Genomic DNA, 23,593 nt, shown 5'->3' with positions numbered 1-23,593 from the left:
GACAGGAGAATTGCTTGAACCCGGGAGGCAGAGTTTGCACTGAGCCAAGATCACGCCATTGAGTTCCAGCCTTGGTGACGAGAGTGGAACTCCATCTCAGAAAAAAAAAAAAAAAAAGTTGGATTTTTAAAATTACATGTAGGAGGCCGAGGCAGGCGGATCACCTGAGGTCAGGAGTTTGAGACCACCCTGGCCAACATGGTGAAACCCCGTCTCTACTAAAAATACAAAAATTAGCGGGGTGTGGTGGCACATGCCTGTAGTCCCAGCTACTCAGGGGGCTGAGGCAGGAGAATCGTTTGAACCTGGGAGGTGGAGGTTGCATTGAGTCGAGATCAAGCCACTGCATCCGGCTGAAAATCTAATTTCCTTGTGCGTTGCATAATTTATCTTAACTTCAGAATCCAAGTGAATTTTATGGTGAAAATTCTGGGCAAGAGAACAAGACACTATCTCAAAAAACATAAACAAAACAAAAAATAAAAACAAAATAAATATATACTTATAAAATGTGGCCACTGCAGTGGCTCATGCCTGTACTCCCAACACTTTGGGAGGCTGAGGCGGGAGGATGGCCTGAGGCCAGGAGTTCAGGTCCAGTCTGGGCTACATAGTGAGACCCATCTCTACAAAAATAAAAACATTAGCCAAGCATGGTGGCTTGCACCTGTAGTCCCAGCTACTTGGGAGGCTGAGGTGGGAGGATCACTGTTATTTGGATCGTTCACTTTGAATGACGGAGAGAGTACTGTCATAGGACGATATGTTGTAACCAATCTGAGGGAGGAAGCATTCAGTCTCTCAGTCACATATGATAGCATTGGGATTTTCATCGATGCCTTTGGTATTGTAGTAGATCGTATTACACCATTATGGTATGATAGTTTATATATTGTTTTTTAGAGTACTACAGTCTTACCAGTCAGTGACACATGATTCAGTTCCCTACCAGCCAACAGACAAACCAATCACATAGTCCTGTAGGAACAAAGGAACATCCTCAGCCGGGCGTGGTGGCTCAAGCCTGTAATCCCAGCACTTAGGGAGGCCGAGGCGGGCGGATCACGAGGTCAGGAGATCCAGACCATCCTGGCTAACACGGTGAAATCCCGTCTCTACTAAAAATACAAAAAATTAGCTGGGTGTGGTGGTGGGCGCCTGTAGTCCCAGCTTCTAGGGAGGCTGAGGCAGGAGAATGGCGTGAACCCGGGAGACGGAGCTTGCAGTGAGCCGAGATCACACCACTGCACTCCAGCAACGGTGACAGAGGGAGATTCTGTCTCAAAAAAAAGGAAAAAAAAAAAAAAAAAGGAACATCCTCACTTTTTAATGCTGTACCACTCTCTGCTCCCAAGTTAATCCCTGTTTGGGCCTGTGGGAGCTTACACCATCCTCCTCTATGTAATTAATAACTGATGTCTGGCTTATCTGTTTAGTAATAGATGTTATGTGTTTAACGGTGCCAGTAAACGTAGGGTGCTAATTCCTTCCTCACCAGTGGGGTGCATGAGATGCTACTGAAACAATTGGCAACGCAACACAAAAGGAATGGACCAGCCCTCATAGAGGACACCTGCTCAACTTGAGCTACCTGCTGTCGGCTGATGGTTCCGTAACACATCAGCAGTCACCTAAGTCAGAACCATGAGCTGATGATGGGCCTTCCCTTTGGTCTGCACAGTGTTTTGTGGTCTTCAGGTGTTGTCATCTTCTCCCACACTAAAATGCTCTCATCTCCTAGACATGAATGTTTCATTGCACCCCAGCATGACATTTGGCCTCTGCTTAGCAGGCAGTTTTGAGGCCCTGGCTTATTAATGCACAACAGTGCAGCACACAAGCCAACACTTAAGTCCTAATTAGCAAGGATCAGGCTGTATCTCTGTAGTCCCTGCATCTACTCTGGTCACCATCTCTGTATGCTTAGGGCAGCCATGTGAACATTATTAATTATTGTACACTCCAAGACAATAGTTATTATGTAGGCAGAAGTAGTGGCCTTGTTTGTTTCTTGTGCTGCTGCTCCCCTTGCCGCTGTCCCATACACCCTCCTGATGAGGTGTACATCTATGGTGTCTCATGGTTCAGGCACTGATGAGTAAAGAAAATGGGAAGAAACAGTTTGATATTAGCCCCTAGCGAAACATATGAAGAAGCGTCTCAGCTGCTTGCATTGAAAAATTCCTAGCCAGTGTGTGGGCTTTTCTTATCACTGCTGCTTATCAGCATGTCAAAAGTCGAATCTTCGGATGGCAAGTCTTGCCGGCCTTAGACATAATGGCGTTACTGCATGTTGAGCTAACCCCAGGAAGGTGGAGTGACAGTCTCTGGAGGATTAGGTGGTCTCCTCCAATGTGACTTAATGGGCTCCTGAACTCTTTCCTGTAACCATGCAGAGAGTCTACACTGCCAGTGATCATGTGCCACAAACTCAAAATATTCAAAATATTCTGAAACAGTTTCCATTGAAAGGAAAGAGAAAAGCAGTCAGGTGCCACGCTCTGGTCAAGAGGACTAGTAGATGGCTTACAAGAACACTCTGTTGCTAGTGTCTGTGTCTCTGTCACAACAAATATCCTGATCCTTCAGTTTTAAGGCTGCGGGGCCATTTTCCTCCCTTTCTTACTGGTAGTTCTCAAGATAACTGCATGATATGCCGGGAATGCAATATCCTGATAATCAGGTGACATTGGTCAGAACAGCCCAGGCTCTGTTATAGTCCCTGCTCCAAACAGAATGGCCTTTAACGCTTGTGTCTAGCAAACCACATCGTGGGAGAAAACCCAAGGTGGGCTGCTTTCTGGGGTCCCTCAGTTGTAGTGCAAATGAAGTGTTTACGTCAAAATTCCATCCATCTGCTCTGGGTAGCCTTCCTGATCTTGTTATAGCAGTTCATATTGAATCCTAGACTTCTGTTGTGTTTTGTTTGCTATTTTTAAATAATAAATTCACTTTATGTAATTTATGTATGAATGTGTTTGGTCTCATTGTACTCAGAAAAGTTGGTAGCCATTGCACAGTGAACCCGCTTCATAATTAGTGAAACCACCTATGCTCCCCTTGTGCCACAGCAAGGAGGTTAATTCAGCCAAACATAAACTTCATGTTCCTAAAACCCTGTAGCACAATTATTACCATGTGGGAGGCCTTTAACAATGGTGATGCTGATTTGAAGAACTCTGAAGGAAGAAATTTACACAAATGGGTTGGGTACACGGGAGTCCCCCCTAACTTAAAGCAAACCTTACTCCCCTCTACCTAAAAAGAGTGGAGAGGCCAGGCACAGTGGCTCAGGCCTGTAATCCGAGCACTCTGGAAGGCCGAGGTGGGCAGATCACAAGATATCAGGGGTTCAAGACCAGCCTGACCAACATGGGGAAGCCACATCTCTACTAAAAATACAAAAATTAGCTGGGCGTGGTGGTGGGCACCTGTAATCCCAGCTACTTGGGAGGCTGAGGCAGGAGAATTGCTTGAACCTGGGAGGCGGAGGTTGAAGTGAGTCAAAACCATGCCACTGCACTCCAGCCTGGGTGATAGGGCAAGACTCCATGTCAGGGGGGAAAAAAAAAGTAGATAAGAACTGAAACAGGTATAAAATTTCACCTAATTGGAAATGCAAAGTTTACAAAAATAATATAAAACGCTAAATGAGTGCTCATTGAATTTTATGCCTCCACAAAGTAGGTTGTGAATTAACTTCCACATCTGTTGCAAGCCACCAAAGTTGGGCAGCCTCCGTGTCTGAAATTCACATGTGGCTCAAATAAGAATTATACCTGGGGATACCCCAAAGTTTAAATATGGTATCCCCTGTGATATTATGAGGAATTACTGTACATAAAACAGGTTGTCTTCCTTTAACTCTGAAAATCATATTATCTTGCTTAAATTCTCCAGAACGCATCGCTCTGCAGTATCCTATGGTGGACATAGGTTTCCTGACCAATGAGCACTAAAAGTCAGTGTGTGCGACTCACCTATGTTCTTATCAAAATGGAAATCCCTGAATCCCACCAGTTAGAATAACATGACAGAATGTCAGATTTTTGGAATATATAGGTTTTCTGTAAGGTTATTAGGTATTGATTCCATTTTAAAAATAGATATCAATGTATTTAGATGACCTATTTCTCCTATGTTTTAGTATTAATAGATTGTGTCTTTTAATTCATCCAGTTGGTCTAAGTTACCAAGTTTGTGGGTTATGGAGATTGTAATATTCTTTATTATTTTATCATCCATGGGCTCTCTAATATAAAGGCCTCTTTTAATTCTTCTATTATTAGGTTGGTGCCAAAGTAATTGTGGTTTTGGACCGTGAATTTTAAATTTTTATAACTAGGCTGCAACACATCTTTATTAATCAAAATAGAACCCACTACAATGGACTGGGCACAGTGGCTCACGCCTGTAATCCTAGCACTTTAGGAGGCTGAGGCGGGTGAATCAGGAGGTCAGGAGTTTGAGACCAGCCTGACCAAAGTGGTGAAATCCCGTCGCTACTAAAAATACAAAAAGTAACCGGGTGTGGTAGCATGTGCCTGTAATCCCAGCTACTCAAGAGGCTGAGGCAGGAGAATCTCTTGAACCCAGGAGGCAGAGGTTGCAGTGAGCCGAGATTGCACCTTTGCACTCTGGCCTGGGCGACAGAGTGAGACTAGGTCTTAAAAAAAAAAAGAAACCATTACATTGAACACATTTTTGCCAATGAGAAATAAACTTGTTTATTCTGTGCTTTCAGGGTTCGATGAACTCTTGGAAAGCGTTTTCTTCATCCTGCTGGTTGTGTAAGTGTTTTCCCTGCAAAAAGTTGTCAAGATGCTTAAAGAAGTGGTAGTTGGTTGGCAAGAGGTCAGGTGAATATGGCAGATGAGACAAAACTTCATAGCCCAATTTATTCAAATTTGAAGCCCTGGTTGTATGACATGTTGTCAAGCGTTGTGGAGAACTGGGCCCTTCATGTTGACCAGTGCCAGCTCCAGGTGCTGCAGTTTTCCATACATTTCATCGATTAACTTGGCATACTTCTCAGATGTAATGATTTCACCAGGATTCAAAAACTGTAGTGGATCAGAAGACTGGCAGCTGACCACCAAACAGTGACCATGACCTTTTTTTGGTACAAGTTTGACTTTGGGAAGTGGTTTGGAGCTTCTTCTCATCCAACCAGTGAGCTGGCTGTTGTATGAAATCCACTTTTCATGGCATGTCACAATCTGGTCAAGAAATGGTTCATTGTTGTTTCATAGAATAAGAGAAGATGACACTTCAAAAGGATTATTTTTAAAATATTTGGTCAGCTCATGAGGCACCCAATTATCAAGATTTTTCAGCTTTCCAATTGGCTTCAAATGCTGGATGACCATAGAATGGTCGACATTCAGTTTTTCACCAACTTCTCATGTATCTGTAAGAGGATCGAATTCAGTGGTTGCTCTTAATTGGTCGTTATCAACTTCTGGCCCAGAGCCTGGGGCTGAGGCTGCCATGACCACCCTGTTCTCTTCCTTCTGGGTCCCCAGGAAGCTCCTAGGACTGAATGATCCCCACAAAATACAGTGGCCAGGATGGGAGGCCTGGAGGTCAACTACCACCCCGCTCCTGCCACCACAACCAAGAGGCCCCCATGAATATTGGCCCCAAGTTGTGGGTCCCTGTGGGATGTAGGCTCCCACGGATACTTCAGGGGATAAGCACTGGTCCTCCTGGCTGACAGGAGCCTGATGAGCACTGGGTGTGTGGGGCCTATATAGGTGGGTTGGACAGAACTGGGCTTAACCAGGGAGCCAGAGACTGGTGTGTCTTCCAGATTTCCTATGAGATCCCCTATCTGGTCATAGATGATGGTGATTTTTCTTTAAGTACTGAATGCCTGTAAGGTGTTAGGCACTCCATTCTTACCAAGTTTATTTTGTTACCTGGTAAAACTTGGCTCATAAAGAAGAAAATGGTGAAGAGGAGGACAGGAATCCTCATGGCTGAAGAAAGAAGAAAGTTTGGCTTCATTACCAGGAGGCAGAGAAAACTTCCATCTGTGGCTCTCTAGCACCAGTGGAATGTCTCTGTTTGGATAATAAGAGCCTTTCTGTACCTCATTCGGAATATTCATTGATAGAGGTGTTCTATGCATGCAAAATTGCTTTTATTGGAGGACTGATGTGGGTGCACAGTTTTGGCCAGGAAACCTTGTTAAATGGGAACATAAGCTACAAACATTTTGGCAAAAGATGAAAGTTTATGAACAAACAACAAATTATATTGTTACAATAAATTAGACTGTGTTGAGAAACCAGTTGCTTTTGTTAACGACCAGACATTTTGTTAGTGAACACTTCCCAGACTTCACTAGCCCTGCTAAGAATTAATCACCCCACTTGCTCCTGGTCTGAAACCCCAAAGTGCTTTGTTGATGTTACAGTGCTTACTGCCTTGTATGTTAGATTAGTGAATGTATATTTGCCTCTTCCACTACTGTGTGATTTTCTTGCTTGCTAGGACAAGGCTATATTCCTCAGAGCAGAGGAGGGAGTTGAATCATGCGGCCATTTATTCTCAAATCCTCTTCACCAAGTGGAACAAAACAGAACGGTGAAAGACCACTGCACATGGAAGCAGGAGGTCTGGATTTCGGTTGTAGATCTCCAGATCTATTACTAACTGGACGTATGGATAGAGTCAGGAAAATTGTCTTCCTTAGGTGCTTCCTTGATAGCAGCTATAAAGGTTGAGATCTGTTGGATCCAGATCAGGAGATTCTCAATCATTACTATGCATAAAATCAACTGGGAGAGTTGCTTTGCAATACAGATGCTTAGTTCCATCTCATGATATTTTTACTGTTTTTTAAAATTGATCTAGTATTTTTCATTAAATAATGTAAACTTTCTTAGTCTACATCTAATAAAACTCCCACCGGCATACAAATACATTGAATGATATTAGCAGCAGAATCTTTAAATAAAGTAACCGTATACAACTATTAAACCACTTTTTTTCATTCCTTATTATTTCATGCTGTTTGTCACCATTGTCATCATAATCAGGATCATCCTACATTGCTGAACACCCATTATGAACCATATGGCATAAACATTTTTCCTACTCGTAAGGAGCATATATTCTCTATATGCATATGAAATTAATGTCTGAACAAAGTGGCTTAAACAAGGCAGAAGTTTATTTCTTTCTCACTTAAATCTATAGTTACCCCTATCATGGCTGGTACAGATGCTTGCCAAATTCATTAGGGACGCAGGCCCCTTCCAGCTGTCTGATCTGCTGTACTTTAGAAGAGGCTCCAGTTTGGCTGCTAAATACCCACCTATCATTTTTTAATTCCAGAGAGCAGGAAAGAAAATAGCCAAGAGAGAAAAACAAGGGAACATCTACCCCTCCTTTTACATTTTTTAACCAACCCCCTCTTTTTTTTTTGAACCCAATTTGTTGAGTTATGATTACATTTAAAAAGCTGTACATGTTTAAGGTATGCATCTCAGTGAGTCTGGGGATAAGTATACATCATGAACACCACTACCCTTAAGATTATAGACATATCCTTCACCGCCCAAAGTCCCCCCCATTATTATTATTATTATTACTGGTAAGAAGTTTTGGTAAGAACACAAAATCCACCCTTTTAGCAAATTTTAAGTATGCAATACAGTATTCTTAGCTATAAACACTATGCTGTAAATGAGACCTCCAGAACTTACTTATATGGTATATGTGAAACTTTGTGCTCTAACCACATCTACCCATTTCCCCTGCACCACGGCCCCTGGCAACCACCATTCTACTCTCTGCTTTTGTGAGTTTGTCTATTTTAGATTTCAAATGCAAGTGAAATCATATAGTAATTGTCATTCTGTGGCTGGCCTATTTCATATAATGTAGTGCCCTCGAGGTCCACCCATGTTGTCACAAATGACAGGGTTTCATTATTATGTAACACTGAATAATATTCCAATGCATATATGTATTACCCATTTATCCTGATACTCTCCCTCCACCTGCCTCCCAACAGGCCCCAGTGTGTGTTGTTCCCCTCTCAGTATCCATGTGTTCTCATTGTTCTGCTTCCACTTGTCAGTGAGAACATGCAGTGTTTGATTTTCTGTTCCCAGGTGAGTTTGCTGAGGATAATGGCTTCCAGCTCCATCTATGTCCCTGCAAAGGACATGATCTCATTCCCTTTTATGGCTGCATAGTATTTCATGGTGTATATGTACCACATTTTCTTTATCCAGTCTATCATTGAGGGACATTTGGATTTATTCCATGTCTTTGCTATTGTGACTAGTGCTGCAATGAACACGTGTGTGCATGCATCTTTATAACAGAATGATTTATATTCCTTTGGGTATATACACAGTAATGAGATTGCTGGGTCAAGTGATATTTCTGGTTCTAGGTCTTTGAGGAATCACCATACTGTCTTCCACAATGGTTGAACTAATTTACATTCCACCAACAGTGTAAAAGTGTTCCTATATCTCAACAGCCTCATCAGCAGGTAGTTTTATTTAACAATTTTTTGAGAAACCTTCATACTATTATCCAAAATGGCCATAGTAGTTTGTATTTCCACCACGAGTATACAAGGGTTATCTTTTATCCGCATCCTCACTAATACTTGCTACTCATCTTTTCGATAACAGCTATTCTAAGAGGTGTCAGGTGACATTTCATGGTGGTTTTTATTTGCATCCCCCTGACAATTAGAGATGGTAAGAATTTTGTCATATATTTGTTGGCCATTTGTATCTCTTCTTCTGGGAAACGTCTATTCAGATGTTCACCTATTTAAAAAAAAAAATTAACTTTTATTTTAGATTCAGTGAATGCATGTGCAGGGTTTTACATTGGCACATTGTGTGATGCTGAGGCTTGGAGTATGAATGATCTTGTAACCCAGGTAGAAAACATAGTATTTCATGGTGTATATATTTTTCAGGTCTTGGTCCCCACCTTCCCTTCCCCTTCTTGTAGTCCCCAGTATCCGTTGTTCCCATCTTTACATCCATGTGTAATCAGTGCTTTGTTCTTACTTATAACTAAGAACATATGGTATTTTGTTTTTTCTTCCTGCATTATTTTAGAATAACGTCCTCTAGCTGCATCCGTGTTGGTGCAAAGGACATAATTTTTTTAATGGTTGCATAGTATTCCATAGTGTACATACACTACATTTTCTCTATGCAATGATAGAGAAAATAACTATACTAGAAAATATAGTTATTTTCTCTATCCAATGATAGAGAAAATATTCATGTCTTTGCTATTGCAAATAATGCTATAATAAATATACGAGTGCACATGTCTTTATGGTAGAACAATTTATTTTCTTTTGGATACAAGGGTCAGTCCCCATGGCTGCAGTCAAGGGCTAGCGTTGAGTGCCTGCAGCTTTTCCGGGCTCAGGATGCAAGCTGTCAGTGGATCTATCATTCTGGGGTCTGGAGGATGGTGGCCGTCTTCTCAGAGCTCCACTAAGCAGTGCCCCAGTGGGGACTCTGTGGGGGCTCCTACCCCATATTCTCCCTCTGCACTGCTGTAGTAGACATTTGCCATGAGGTCTCCACCCCAGCAGGCTTCTACTGGACATACAGGCTTTTCCATACATCTTTTGAAATCCAGGTGAAGGCTTCTGATATGGTTTGGCTCTGTGTCCCCGCCCAAATCTCACCTCAAATTGTACTCCCACAATTTCCACATGTTGTGGGGGGACCCAGTGGGAAATAATTGAATCATGGGGGCAGTTTCTCTCATATCGTTCTCGTGGTAGTGAATAAGTCTTATGAGTTCTGATGGTTTGATAAGGCGAAACCAGATTTGCTTGGCTCTCATTCTCTCACTTGCCTGCTGTGATGTACGACATGCCTTTCACCTTCTGCCTCCCCCAGCCATGTGGAACTGTAAGTCCAATTAAACTTCTTTCTTTTGTAAATTGCCCAGTCTCGGGTATGTCTTTATCAGTAGCGCATTCCTGTACTTTGTGCAACTGCAGGTTTAATATTCCATGGAAATTGCCAAGGCTTATGGCTTGCACCCTCAAAGCAGTGACCCAAACTGTGTCTGGGGCCTTTTTAGCCATGGCTGGAGCTGGAGTGGTTGGGAGGTAGAATGCTGTGAGCACTGTCCTGCGCTTGCCCTGGGTGGTGCAGCTCTAGGCCCAGCCCACAAAACCAGTCTTCCCTTATAGGCCTCCAGACCTTTGAAGGGAGGGGCTACCACCAGCCAAGGTCTCTGAAATGCCTTTCAGGCTCTTTCTTCATTGTATTCTATTAGCATCTGCTTTCCTTTTAGTTATGCAAATCCTTTAGCCTGCTTGAATTTCAGAGGATACGAATGGCCTTAAAAGTACCATATGACCCCTAACACTTCCTGACTTCATTTCTGCAATATATTTTATTTTTTTACATCATCATGAATATTGAAACTTTTTATATCTATTCACTTTCCATTTGTTTTCAAGTCCAGTTTACTTCCAAATAATATTAGAATATAGTCTCCATAAGACTCTAGTTTGTCTGGTTTCTTGCTGTACCCCATGACTGCGAATGCTTTCTAGTACATATAATGCACTCAAAAGTACTTATGAGGCCGGATGCTGTGGCCCACGCCTGTAATCCCAGCACTTTGGGAGGCCGAGGTGGGCGGATCACGAGGTCAGGAGATCGAGACCACCCCGGCTAACACGGGTGAAACCCTGTCTCTACTAAAAAAAAAATACAAAAAAATAACCGGACGTGGTGTCGGGCGCCTCTAGTCCCAGCTACTCAGGAGGCTGAGGCAGGAGAATGGCGTGAACCCGGGAGGTGGAGCTTGCAGAGAGCCGGGATCGCACCACTGCGCTCTAGCCTGGGCGACAGACCAAGACTCCATCTCAAAAAAAAAAAAAAAAAAAAAGGACTTATGAATGAAAAAAGGAATGAATCTTCCTATTTTTCCTTCAAAATAGCCTTAACTCTTTGGTTTCCAAGTTTATGTGGGGTTTTTAGTAGTTGTCTCAAAAATCCAATCAAATTGACCCGGGTGTGTCTCCAGAATGAAGTTTTGATTAGGTTCAGTATCTGTGCAATCAGGGCATGTCTCTTGGAATGTAGTGCTGATTAGGTTTATTAATTGTTTTTTCCTATATAAGGGGAAGCCTATCAGAGGATGCGTTTTCCCAGAGAAGGAGCATCAGAAGAGTTTAAGACCTTGGGGGAAGAGAGTCTTGCTGCTTGCTTGTGGGACTTGCCTTGGAAAGTAGATAAGTTCACAACATCCTCCAACATTTTATTTTTGGTGAATTCTCCGAGCACTGAGATGTGAACTGGCCTCATTCCCTTACAATACTGTTACCAGTAGAAGAGATTCGAGTTACTGGCAGCATATCTGCATGGGTCCATAAGCAACTTCAGTCCTTGCCTCCTCAGAAGAAAGAATTCGACTGAGGGGCATACAGCGGAAAAAGAGACTAAGTTTCAGAGCAGGAGTGGAAGTTTATTTCAAAAGGCTTTAGAACAGAAAGGAAAGGAAAATTCTCTTGGAAGAGACCCAAGTGGATGCCTGAAGGTCCAAGAGAGAAAAGAGAAGGGCCTTTAACCTTGATCCCGGGATGGGCTTGCCTCTTTCCCATGATTCTTCCTTTAGGGAGAGTTGCTGGCATGCACAGTGCTTTCCTTACCCTTTGGAATTGAGCATGCACGGTGTGTTTAGGGAGTTATATGCGTGTCCATCTGAGGCTTTCTTTCCTCTTCCAGTGGAGTGTGTCCCCGGAAGATTATACTTTGCCATTTTTGTCTCTTAACATGCATGCCCAAGAAGTTGCTTCTTCCTGGAGTCTGCATTTAATTAACATTTTTGATGTTAACAGGTGTAGACCATCATGAAATGGCCTCTCTCTGGCGCTGCCTAATTATCGTTTTTAGAGAGGCAAAGTGATCATTAACAGGCCGTCACCTGACATTTCTAGTGGGTAGGGGAAGAGTCCTCTCCTGCCCTGCTCCTGCTCTTCTACCTGTAACAAGACAAGCCTTGAATATCATTAGACATGTGTCCCATCAAGGCAGCATCTCATTAGTAAATTTTACTATGTGAATTGTTACTTCACATTCTCATATTCTGTGTTCACTATTTGTGTGCCTTTTCCATTTTTGTTTTGACCATATCTCATTATTTTAACTGCCTTCTCCAAGATTCCAGATCTGCATTGACCAATAGAGTAATTAGTAGTCACATGTGGCTATAAACTGTAAATTAATTATAATTAAATAACTAAATGGCATATCCTTAGTAGTAATAGCCAAATTTGTGGCCAAACTAGAAATTCTGTAACTACATATGTGTGGTAGTTACTGCATTGGACAATGTAGATACAGAGAATTTCTTTCATCAAATAAAATCATGTTGGGCATGTTGGCTGCCATTTACTTTTATTTTATTTTTATTTTTTATTTCTTTGAGACAGAGTTTTGCTCTTGTTGCCCAGGCTGGAGTGCAATGGCATGATCTCAGCTCACCGCAACCTCCGCCTCCCAGGTTCAAGTGATTCTCCTTCCTAAGCTTCCCTAGTAGCTGGGATTACAGGCATGTGCCACCACGCCCGCCTGGTTTTTTTTTTTTTTCCTTCTATTTTTAGTAGAGACGGGGTTTCTCCATGTTGGTCAGGCTGGTCTCAAACACCTGACCTCAGGTGATCCGCCTGCCTCAGCCTCCCAAAGTGTTGGGATTACAAGTATAAGCCACTGTGCTCGGCCTTATTTTTAAATTCTATTTGTGTGTTTTATAGTTAAATTATATTCTGCTTCTCTATATTCATTTTCTTTCACTGATTTTCTCAGGCAATTTTTAAATTTTTTTCATTTACCTTCTTGAGGAAAGTACTTAGATCATTTTTTAAAAATAATATACAGCAAATAATTTTTCCACAGATATTGTTTTAGCTTTATTGTGTTGGTACTTTTACATACTATATTCAGGTATTATTATTTTTCATAACTTACTTTAAAAATTGTGCCGTTTATTTAAAAGAGATTTCTCCCTTGATTTTCAGAGGTCATATTGTGTCTTCTATAGCTGTTATTTTAGTTTAATTTTATTTTATTATATGTTAATATGTTGCATATTCCTTTTTTTAAAATGTGAGATTTTTTCTCTCTCTTGTTATACAAACTTTGTATGCAGTGTTCATTATGCACTTTAAAAATAAATATTTTGTTTCAGGGCATGGTGCTTTCACACGTGCAACCTTAGAATAATTTTAAATTCCATTCCACTTTCACCATTCCTGAACTGCTTTGAATATATTGGATGTTGGAGGCCATGAGAGGTTTTGACTTGCAATCCAGTCAAGATAATAGGATTTTCCATTTATAGTGTAATCTGATATATATTCGTTTTGGTTTCATACTTTTAAAAAATCTATTATCTTTTACTCTGTGGTGATCTTTGCTTTTCTATTTGTGCATTGCTAGAATGTCAGCTGCTGTTTCCCTAGCACCTGAGATGTTACTCAACACTGTATAGCGCTGGTGTTGAGAATTGAGAGAATCTACTAAATAATAGCACTTTTCAAGACCGCAGTTTTGAATTAAAAGGAAGGGAAAGGACAGGCAAAAGAATATAGACATCAGATATTTGTACTGAAGATCTGTTGGAGAACATGGTTTTGGTGTCCAGGAACTTGAGACCTAATACTGCATTCCTAATACTTCACTAAGGTGTGCCTAAATAGCCCTGAAAGGGCTAGGAAGTCACAAGTCAGCCTCTTAATTGTTATGGGTGTCCTTAAAATATTAAGGGAATATTAAGGATGCCGAATGGCTCCTTCCTCATGACTTTTTAAGAGATCTGGGCTGGGCGCTGTGGCTCACGCCTGTAATCCCAGCACTTTGAGAGGCTGAGGTGGGTGGATCACCTGAGGTCAGGAGTTCCAGACCAGCCTGACCAAAATGGAGAAACCCCGTCTCGACTGAAAATACAAAATTAGCCAAGCGTGGTGGCGCATGCCTGTCATCCCAGCTACTTGGAAGGCTGAGGGAAGAGAATAGCTTGAACCTGGGAGTTGGAGGTTGCAGTGAGCTGAGATTTCACCATTGCACTCCAGCCTGGGCAACAAAAGGGAAACTCTGTCAAAAAACAAAAAAGGAGAGAGAGAGAGAGAGATCTGGAGGGAGATACTAAGCTGTGCAGGCTCTCATCTTGCAGTCACCAAATACGTAAGTTGTTATTCCTGCTCTGGTGAGAAGTTCGTCAATACATTTTTTCCATGAATTAATGAAAATTTTAGACCCATAACATAAGTTTGAAAAAATTTATCCTAAAGATTGCTTGTGTATGTATGTGATTTGAAATATATTTAATCTCTATATCTTGAAATAGTTTTTATAGATTCCACACAATTTTATAGATTCATCACAAAAGTCTTTGAGGAAATAAGTGTGCTTTAATTTTCTTATAATATTTGTCCTTTTTTGTCCCTGGCACAGTCTGTATATGACCATTTAAATTACTTTTAGTTCATGTTTGGGTTATAATCACACACAAATATTCTTTAAAGTCCAAATCTTATTTTGATATTCGAGGAAGAGTTTACATGGTAATAATATTAAGGGTTACAGCTGGTTTCACTGAAGCTTTGTAGGCATTCTCTAATACCTTATTTTTTTGAAGGAATATCTGTTCTGCTTGAATTATAGACTACATAATACATGTACTGTCAGGTACATTCATGGAACGGACAGGCAGATGGAGTCGTATGTTACTGGAGTCTTGATGAACAGATGTAGGAAATAGTCCAAGGAATAAGAAAAAAGTTGATATTGAAAAGTGCTTGTTGAAGTCTGTAAATGTGTATTAAAATGTGGCAGTAAAAATAGACACAGTGAAGTTTGGGAACTGGGGTCTAAATCCTGGAGTCCCCAGAATCATAGAGAACCTTGGTTAGGGGAGTAATTTTGTAAAAAAGCAAGAAGAGGCAGTGACAAGGCAGAATATAATTAAAAGTATTGCTGTGTCATTTTCTAGTTTTGTAATTTTGTTATATTTGTCAAACTCTGTTGATCATTTATTAAACTGGTAAATAAACTATAATCAGCAGGGTTATTACAAGGGTTAAATAAGGGAATTTATGTATATCTGTAAGCACAATGTCACAATTAATACTAAGTTACCCTTTTTATTTTTCCTGGACTTCATGTACAAATGGGTCAGTTAATTTTTTGTTTATGACACATAATTATCATTTGTACATAAAATATATTTAATTATTTTTATACTTTTAGCAGGGAAATAATACATGCATGTTTCCCCCCATCTCAAACACATGCGTTCATATAAACATATCCATCTATATACCTACATATCTATGTATGAATATACACACGGACATCAGTATTTCTCAGCAAATATGTATCGTGATAATCAGAGATATTGCAACTAACAAAGACTAATATAAACCATGATTGCAGGAATTTTAGATACCACCTTAGTAAAAGATCAGATTGAGCTGCTAAATTTCTCTCAGCCCTAAGTCATTTTGTATTTTCTGAGCATCGTAGAGGATTGTGACTGTATACACAGGACAGAAACACCATGACCCAGGGTACTGCTGTGAATTTCTGATGCAGGTGATTTTAAGGGCTAGATCAGCAGGATGGGAGTGTTGACCCTCCAAGTGAAATAAATTCCTGAATTGATTGTCCCCATCCTAAAACAGTTTTTTTTTTTTTTTTTTTTTTTTTTTTTTTGTGATACAGAGTCTTGCTCTGTCGCCCTGGCTGGAGTGCAGGGTTAGGATCTCGGCTCACTGTAATTGCCTCCTGGGTTCAAGCAATTCTTCTGCTTCAGCCTCCTGAGTAGCTGGGATTACAGGCAAGCACCACCATGCCCAGCTAATTTGTGTATTTGTAGTAGAAATGGGGTTTCACCATTTCGGCCAGGCTGGTCTCAAACTCCTGACCTCAGGTGATCCACCTGCCTTGGCCTCCCAAAGTGCTGGGATTACAGGTGAGAGCAACTGCACTTGACTGTAAAACAGATTCTTACTTGATTGATTTCCGAGTTCCAAGGGGAAATACAAAAGTTGAAATTGAGAGAAAGTAAAAGTCGAGTAAGGCTTCAGAAGGCTGTGATTGGTGTTGGAGAAACATTGCTAGGGCATAAAGCTGGGATAATAAAATCTGAGAAATCCCACAGTGTTTACCTACAAGTAGAAATCATATTCCACATGTGGGCAGAGTCAGGGATCCCTGTGTTTTAAAATCAGTGAGGGAATTGAATATCTGGACTTGTGTCAATTAACATACAAAACTCAGTGCTTTTGATGTTCTCATTCACAAGATATCTGTGTTCCTTCTTTGTCAGAAACCATCGTCATAGGCTTCCTAATTTTGACCATGGGAAAAGAGGAGAGGCCTCTGCGTGTTTGTGTCTGTTGGTTAGGCTGTGGTGCAGGTGGTGTCACACTTCATTGAAGGTCTGGCTTTTCATCACAGGTTGGTCTGAAAATGATGTACAAGGCTGGTGTCTCACGTGTTCTTTCTCCAACCTCAGCTTTTCTTAGTGCCTGAAGTGTCTGCAAGTGGAAATCCAGAGGAAGACAGAGAGAAACTGAGTTCTTGACAATGCATTCACTAGTGAGTAGGGGATGCCTCTTTCTACTGAAATTATACCCATATTGCTGGCAAATGGGCAGTTTTCTCCAGTTTGCATGGGTGTTTCATTTTTATTCTTTTGTTTGTTTGTTTTTATGATGCAAAATCCACCCAGCCTGGGTGTTCCAAATGCAATCAGGAGAGTTTCAGATATCTGGCCTCCAATTAAGTTTTCTCAGGACTCTAGGTTGGGTATCATGTGTCAAAGATTCCTAAATTATCAACATAATTTCTAATATTACACTACTTTATTCCAGCCCCTATGCAGGCTATTTACAAAAAAAGACATGAGAGGTCTCATTTATGTATTTGTTTTTCTTCTATCCATCCTATAACCTCATAGGGAAACAATTGACCCATTAACTGTCCCATTGGCTGAAATAGACTTAGGATTGTGATGCATGCAGGCAATAGAGATGTGTGAAGAGCAAAAGATCACAGCCCAATAATGAGGCTGATGTTCTAGCAGCTGAGTTCAATAAATCCCGTGTGATAGGCCTTGGGCAAGAGCTGCACAGTGTTGAGGAAAAAGGAGAGTTTGATAAAATATACTTATGCTTTTAAAAACTTTGCAAAAGGACAACTAAAGAAGTCATTATTATTCTTATCCCCATTCGTTTTACCTTTTGATAATTAACCTTTTTGCCTTCTGGTAACTGAAAGTAACATATAAGAAATACAATTACTTAATTATGGTGGCACACTCAGGAGAAGGAATATAATAGATATAGTACAATTTAGGGTTCTGTGGAAATGCTTTATAAGGGCTGGTTAGAAAAAAACAAAACAGTAAAGAGGCCTTTTTATCCTTGAACAAGCCAAGTGACAAGGTAAAGTTAAAAGAGAGACAGTGATAACTGATGTTTGGATTGCCCAGAGAAAGTTGAGAACAGGAGGCTTCATATCACAGGAATCATCAGACTAAGACTTCCTCAGTATAGCAGCCTCAGTGGTCTTGTCTTGTGCTGCTGGACTGTCTTTAAGCCTTGTCATGAACACCTGAATTACATAACATTAGAGTGACTCTATGTATGAATTGAATCCTCTATTCTGCGTAAAACTTGTTCAGTTCTGAAGAATGCTGGAGTCTGGTTCATTACTTTCTAACTTTTTAATGAATAAGGGACCAATGACCTGTATTTAATAAATATTTGCTAGATAGGAAACATGTTTTCTATTACTTCTTTAGATTATTCAAAGCACATAATAGGTCTTTTAACCATTTGATTGGTGAGAAACCTGTGGTTTATCTAGAGAAATAATTCATTTAATCATGGTCATGTTTAAAAACTAGTAAATCATGGTTATTTGCCTTGTGACAAATCTGTAATTTACTTGAAATTCATGGTAAATTTGTTTTATTTATGAAGGTTCAAGTGAAAATTTTATAATCAGTTATGTACAGGTGATTAACACATTACTGAAAAATATCTGGGCTATATTATGCTACATCTCATGTGATATTTCTTCATAGTAAAGTTTAATGGATTAAGAGTGGGTATGTCTCTGTGAGTGAATCTGAAAGGCAGATACCAGCTTAGTATTGAGAATGAACTAGCTGGAACCTAAAACACTGAGTGTTCTGCATACCCAGCTCCTACCTATGTCATCTCAGCCTTCTTCCTCTGGACATTATAAGGGATTCTCTGTCTAAACTAAAATGTCTGTGATGTTTTAGAACAAAGTGACTTTTGAAGATGTAGCTATTGACTTCACCCAGGAAGAGTGGGCCATGATGGACACATCTAAGAGAAAGCTGTCCAGAGATGTAATGCTGGAAAACGTCAGTCACCTGGTGTCCCTCCGTGAGTCCCTCAACATTCACATACGTATGTAGACACACATTGACTCATTCATTCAGTAAGTGTTGGAACAGCTTCCCCATATCTCACTCTAATCTCTTCTCTGATTCTCTCACAGACCTTAGCTGAAAAAAGTTCGAGCTCTCTAAATCTGTCTGAAAGAAATAACTTTATTTTATTTTATTTTATTTTGTTTTATTTAGTTTGTCACTCAATTAGAATGTAATCTTGACAAGGATTTCATGGTTTCATTGGTACTCAGTCTCTAATACTCAGAACAGACCTGGGAACTTAATGAATATTTTCAATGTATTTAATTAAATATTTTCTAAGTAACTCTTCTGCTTTAGTCGCTATGCTTAGGCTGAGACCAATTAGTGAAAACAATAGCAATATCTTTTCTGTATAGAACACCAATTATTTTTGTAAATCGAATGTTTTTTTTTGTTCTGCACGAGAATAATAATAAACATACTGTGCAGAGATTTAATTAATCTCTTTCTGAAAAGACTGTGTATTATGCATTGTGTCTTGGAACTTAGGCATGGACTCAGCATTGATAGGTCCTGACTGTTTTGAACTTCCTTTTCCTGATGGATCTTTTGTTTGGATTTATTTTCTAGTCTCATGTTGGGTCAGAAAAATCCTGGGGAGTTTTCTGTGTTCTAGGTCTTGTGGCCTGAGCTGACCTTCACTGTTTTTATTCTTCCTTGACAGCTTGCCTTACAGTTGGTGATAATGCACATTTATTGACAGTGAACTCAAAACACACGTACTGTTTCCACTAACAGGGTACCGGATAAGCAAATCCTATATAACTTTGCAGCTGGAGCAAGGAAAAGAGCTCTGGCGGGAAGGAAGAGAATTTCTCCAAGGCCAGAATCTGGGTAAGCAACAGGGTCCTGTGCTCTAATAGGAGGAGGTGCTTTGTCAATGAATAATATCAGTCAAATATTAATTAGCGGTTTTATTAAATGAGTGGTAATTTCTAAAATGTAGCTTAAGTTACTGGAGCAGAATTCCTTAGATGTTATTATCATTTTGTTCATATGTCAGATGCTACTCTTGTGTCCTCTTGCCTTTTCTTTTACTTTCGGGAAAAGGATAATTCATGTACTTGCTGGGGTTAAACTGTCACATGCTGACTCTTTTCCCGATACCCCTGTGAAGACTATCCGTCTATTTACCTGCCTGATATCTCATCTCCATTTTAACTCTTTTCACGTTTTAATTTTAAAACTCTTTTCTAATTGCTGACGCTGTACAATCTCTTTCTTCTATTGAAGAATTTTCTTTATTTGAGACATTTGCCACATCTAAGTGTCAATTTTTGAAAAAAGTAAATGGGCCTTGGGGTTTTTCAAACAATTTTATTACCATAATATCAAAGTAACAATTTATTTTTCAATTATTTCAGACAAGGAAAGTGCCCTTAAGAAAAAACACACAATATCCATGCATCCTATCAGAAAAGATGCATCCACCGGTATGACAATGGTGAGTTTTATAGCTGTGTACACCAGTCATCTAAGTTAAAGATCTGGTAATGAATTAAGTTGGTAAAGACGCACAGTCACCTGAGTGTAATTAGGCTGGCATTAAGTGCTTTCTAAGCAAAAAACAATTTGATAGTTTGAATTCAGTGAAAAAAGTGACCTGTGTTCTAAACTATAACATGAGATCTTTAAAATAGAACAAGTGCATTTACATTGCTCATGCTCAGACTTTGAAAGATATTGATATCATCACAATTAGTGGAATAACTCTGCAGTTGGGATCTTACAAAAGAGAAAATATCTGTGTCTACAGATCATGTGTATGCAAGTGTTAATCGAGAAAAATGATGAGACAAGTCTCAATAATTTTAAGAGATTTCTTTGCCAGAGTTAAGGACATACACCTGGGGGACAGGTGTATACCTTTCTCCAAAGATGATTTTCTCTAAATTTAAAGGGGGAAAGGATGGGATATTGAGAAGTACACAATTTTCATGTAAAAGGTGGGTAGAAAAAATAGTAATTCATCCATTTTTCTGGCTCAGTGAATCTGGATTTTTTACATAAGATGACATAAACAAATGAGGCAGAGGAATAATGCAGGAGAGCTGCATTTTATATAAGACAATATAGGCAAAATGGGGCAGGGAAACAATCGGATATGCATTTGTGTCTGGTGAACTGGTGATGACTGAGCCTGTAAAGACAAGCTATCAGTTTGCATTGCCATGGTGTAATTGTAACAGCTCATGAGGAATTTCCTTGTGGGCAAAATATGGGGGAGGCATGTAGCTTTTCATCTTGTAGCCATATTGTTTAGGAACCAGAACGGGGAAGCAGGTTTGTGTGACCCTGTTCCCAGCTTGATTTTTCCCTTTGGTTCAATGAGTTTGGGGTGCCAAAATTTAATTTCCTTTCACAAGTAACATTGGAAAGATTTCAACTGGGCTCTACCACTGAATGGTTGGTCTAGGATTCAAAGTTGGTGAAATGAATGTATAGATGTATGTTGGTAAATCATTAAGAGCTTTTAATCTTTGTCCCTAAAGGAGAACTCTCTCATTCTGGAGGATCCCTTTGAATGTAATGATTCGGGAGAAGATTGCACTCACAGTTCCACAATGACTCAGTGTTTGTTAACTCAGAGTGGAAAGAAACCCTATATCAGCAAACAGTGTGGAAAATCCCTCAGTAATCAGTTGTCCCCCAAACCACATAAACAAATTCATACTAAAGGTAAATTATATCAAAGTAATATATGTGAAAAGGCCTATACTAATTACTTTCACCTTAGACGGCACAAGATGACTCACACTGGAGAGAGGCCATATGCATGTCATCTATGTGGAAAATCCTTCACTCTGTGTTCTCACCTTAGAAGACATGAGAAAACTCACATGGGAGAGAGGCTGTATAAGTGTCATCAGTGTGGGAAAGGCTTTATTCAATCCTTTAACCTTCGAAGACGTGAGAACTCACCTTGGATAAAAGCATTATGAATGTGATAAAAGTGGGAAAGTCTTTAGTCAAAGCTCTGGCTTTAGAGGACATGCAAGAATTCACACTGAAGAGAAACCACATGCTTGTCTTCTATGTGGGAAAGCCTTTAGTCTATCTTCTGACCTTAGATGATATGACAGAACATGCACTGGAGAAAAGCCCTATGAATGCCATTTATGTGGGAAAGCCTTCAGTCAGTGTACTAATCTTAAATAACATCAGAAAATTCACCCTGGAGAGAAAATTACAAATGCCTTCAGAACATATTCTGACTTTAGACGACATGGTGTTAGGAATGATGAATGTAAGGAATATGGAAGAGACTTCAGCTGTAGTTGTAACATTTAAACATGCCAAAGGACTCACATTTTGAAGAATTACTATAATCAACATGGACGTTACTTCAGTTACCTTTATTCTTCAGTCCACATCAATAAATTCATATAGAAGAGAAATTGTATGACATGTATGTACCAAAGACTTGTTAGTGATCTGATCATAAATGACATGAGAGAGCTGAAACTGTCAACATAATAAACTAAAAGTCTTCAGCAACAGTTTTAATAACTTAAAATATGGGGGACTTTCAGGTAGAGAATCTCTAGCTCTGCGTTCAGTGTGAAAATGTTTTTATGTGCAATTTGTTGTCAAATAACGTAAGAAAACTTTACTTGGATGAACACTTTATTTGTATTTTCTGTGAATAAACATTCAGCCAAGCACTAGGCTTGATGTTCACAAGAAAACACAGTGATAAAATGCTGCTAAAATGGAAAATAAGAGAGGAAATCCTTTATAAGCTAAGTAAGAAGGGAAAGTCTTTCCAAGGGCAATGAATTCTCTTGGAATTCCAAACACTTCTTACTGGAGAAGTTATGCCTTGAAAAATCACGAGAAATCCTTTCTTCACAGAGAAACGCTTGTGGCACATGTGAGATTTCACACTAGACAAAACACGGTTAGCATCTCGAAAGGAGAAGATTCTTTAGTGGTAATTCATTTCTTAGTTGACGTTAAGTTTCTCACATTGAGGAGCTATCAAACTTGAAAATCACTGTGGAGAAACTTGAGAGATTTCTCATCAGAAAAGTGAGTCAAGAAGATGGACCTCTAGAAAAAACTCTTAACACATAGTTTAGCAAAATAATTCAGAAATTTGAGAAAATATCTACTCATAAAAATGCAGCACATAAATGTATAATAGCAAAGTGACCTGGGCATAAATTGAATGCAGAATTATATAAGAAATCTCATTAAACATTTCCAAAAGATCAATACTTACAAATATTCAAAGAATACAATCGGTTGTTGAAAAAACTTAGTGTGTTGGTGAAGTCCTTCTTTCATTTATGCAGCCCTAACAAATCGATTTGTGTCTGCACTCCTTGGCTTATGGGTCGAGATTCTACCCCAACTTCTGAGTCTCCCCAGTCTTCAACGGCTCTTTCCTCACAGCTCACCTCCCTTTACTTCAATGTCCACTAAAACCACTTGTTTCCATCCAACCCTGGAACTGACACATCAGGGATCTTCAGCCCCACTTGCCAGATTTCTCAGTGTGTCATTGCATAGATTTAGCAAGGAAACGGAGGCTGGATCAAAGACACCTAGTATATGCATTTGGGTGTCCCCAGTCCTTGCCTCTGTCTCTGAGTAGTTACCTGGGATCAGAGAATAAGGCAGCCCTGCTCTTCTATTCCTCAGAAATCTCTTGAAATTTTGTCCCTGAAGCCTCTCTAAGTGGAGGTAGCAGTTCATCTCATGACACCCCAGAGTTTACTCAGGTAAGTCCTGAGTTATTACACAGAGACAGACACAGCTGTGTTCCTGTTACTTCTGTCCAGAAGATAAAACACCAGCACGATAAAACAGCCGAACCTGTCAGCCACCATGCAAGCCTTTCCTATGTTTGATTCAATGTACTTTTCCAAAAGCAAAATGAAAGTTCTCACAGATGGGACCTCCTCTGCCTTGTCCTCAGAATTGGAAAATGTATTGTCCATCAAGGAGCCTCAGTACTGAACCTAAAACTCAAGAGAAAACGTTTCCTGAATAATAAGTGGGATGATGACTTGATATTTTGCAAAACAGGCACAATCTTAATACGATAGGCCTTACTAAGGCTAAATGGCCTTATCCATGGTTGAAATTG

The 23,593-nt window shown here is 39.9% G+C and overlaps 1 pseudogene; it reads left to right on the top strand.

Annotated features, from left to right (window-relative positions):
- The first annotated feature begins 16,613 nt into the window (after nt 1-16,613).
- On the top strand, nt 16,614-21,573 carry LOC139361255 (zinc finger protein 705A-like; annotated as a pseudogene).
- Nucleotides 21,574-23,593: the final 2,020 nt, after the last annotated feature.

The sequence above is a fragment of the Macaca nemestrina genome, unplaced genomic scaffold, assembly GCF_043159975.1.
Source record: "Macaca nemestrina isolate mMacNem1 unplaced genomic scaffold, mMacNem.hap1 Scaffold_119, whole genome shotgun sequence".
Taxonomy (NCBI): Eukaryota; Metazoa; Chordata; class Mammalia; order Primates; family Cercopithecidae; genus Macaca; species Macaca nemestrina.
This window is presented reverse-complemented; position numbering and strand designations above follow the sequence as displayed.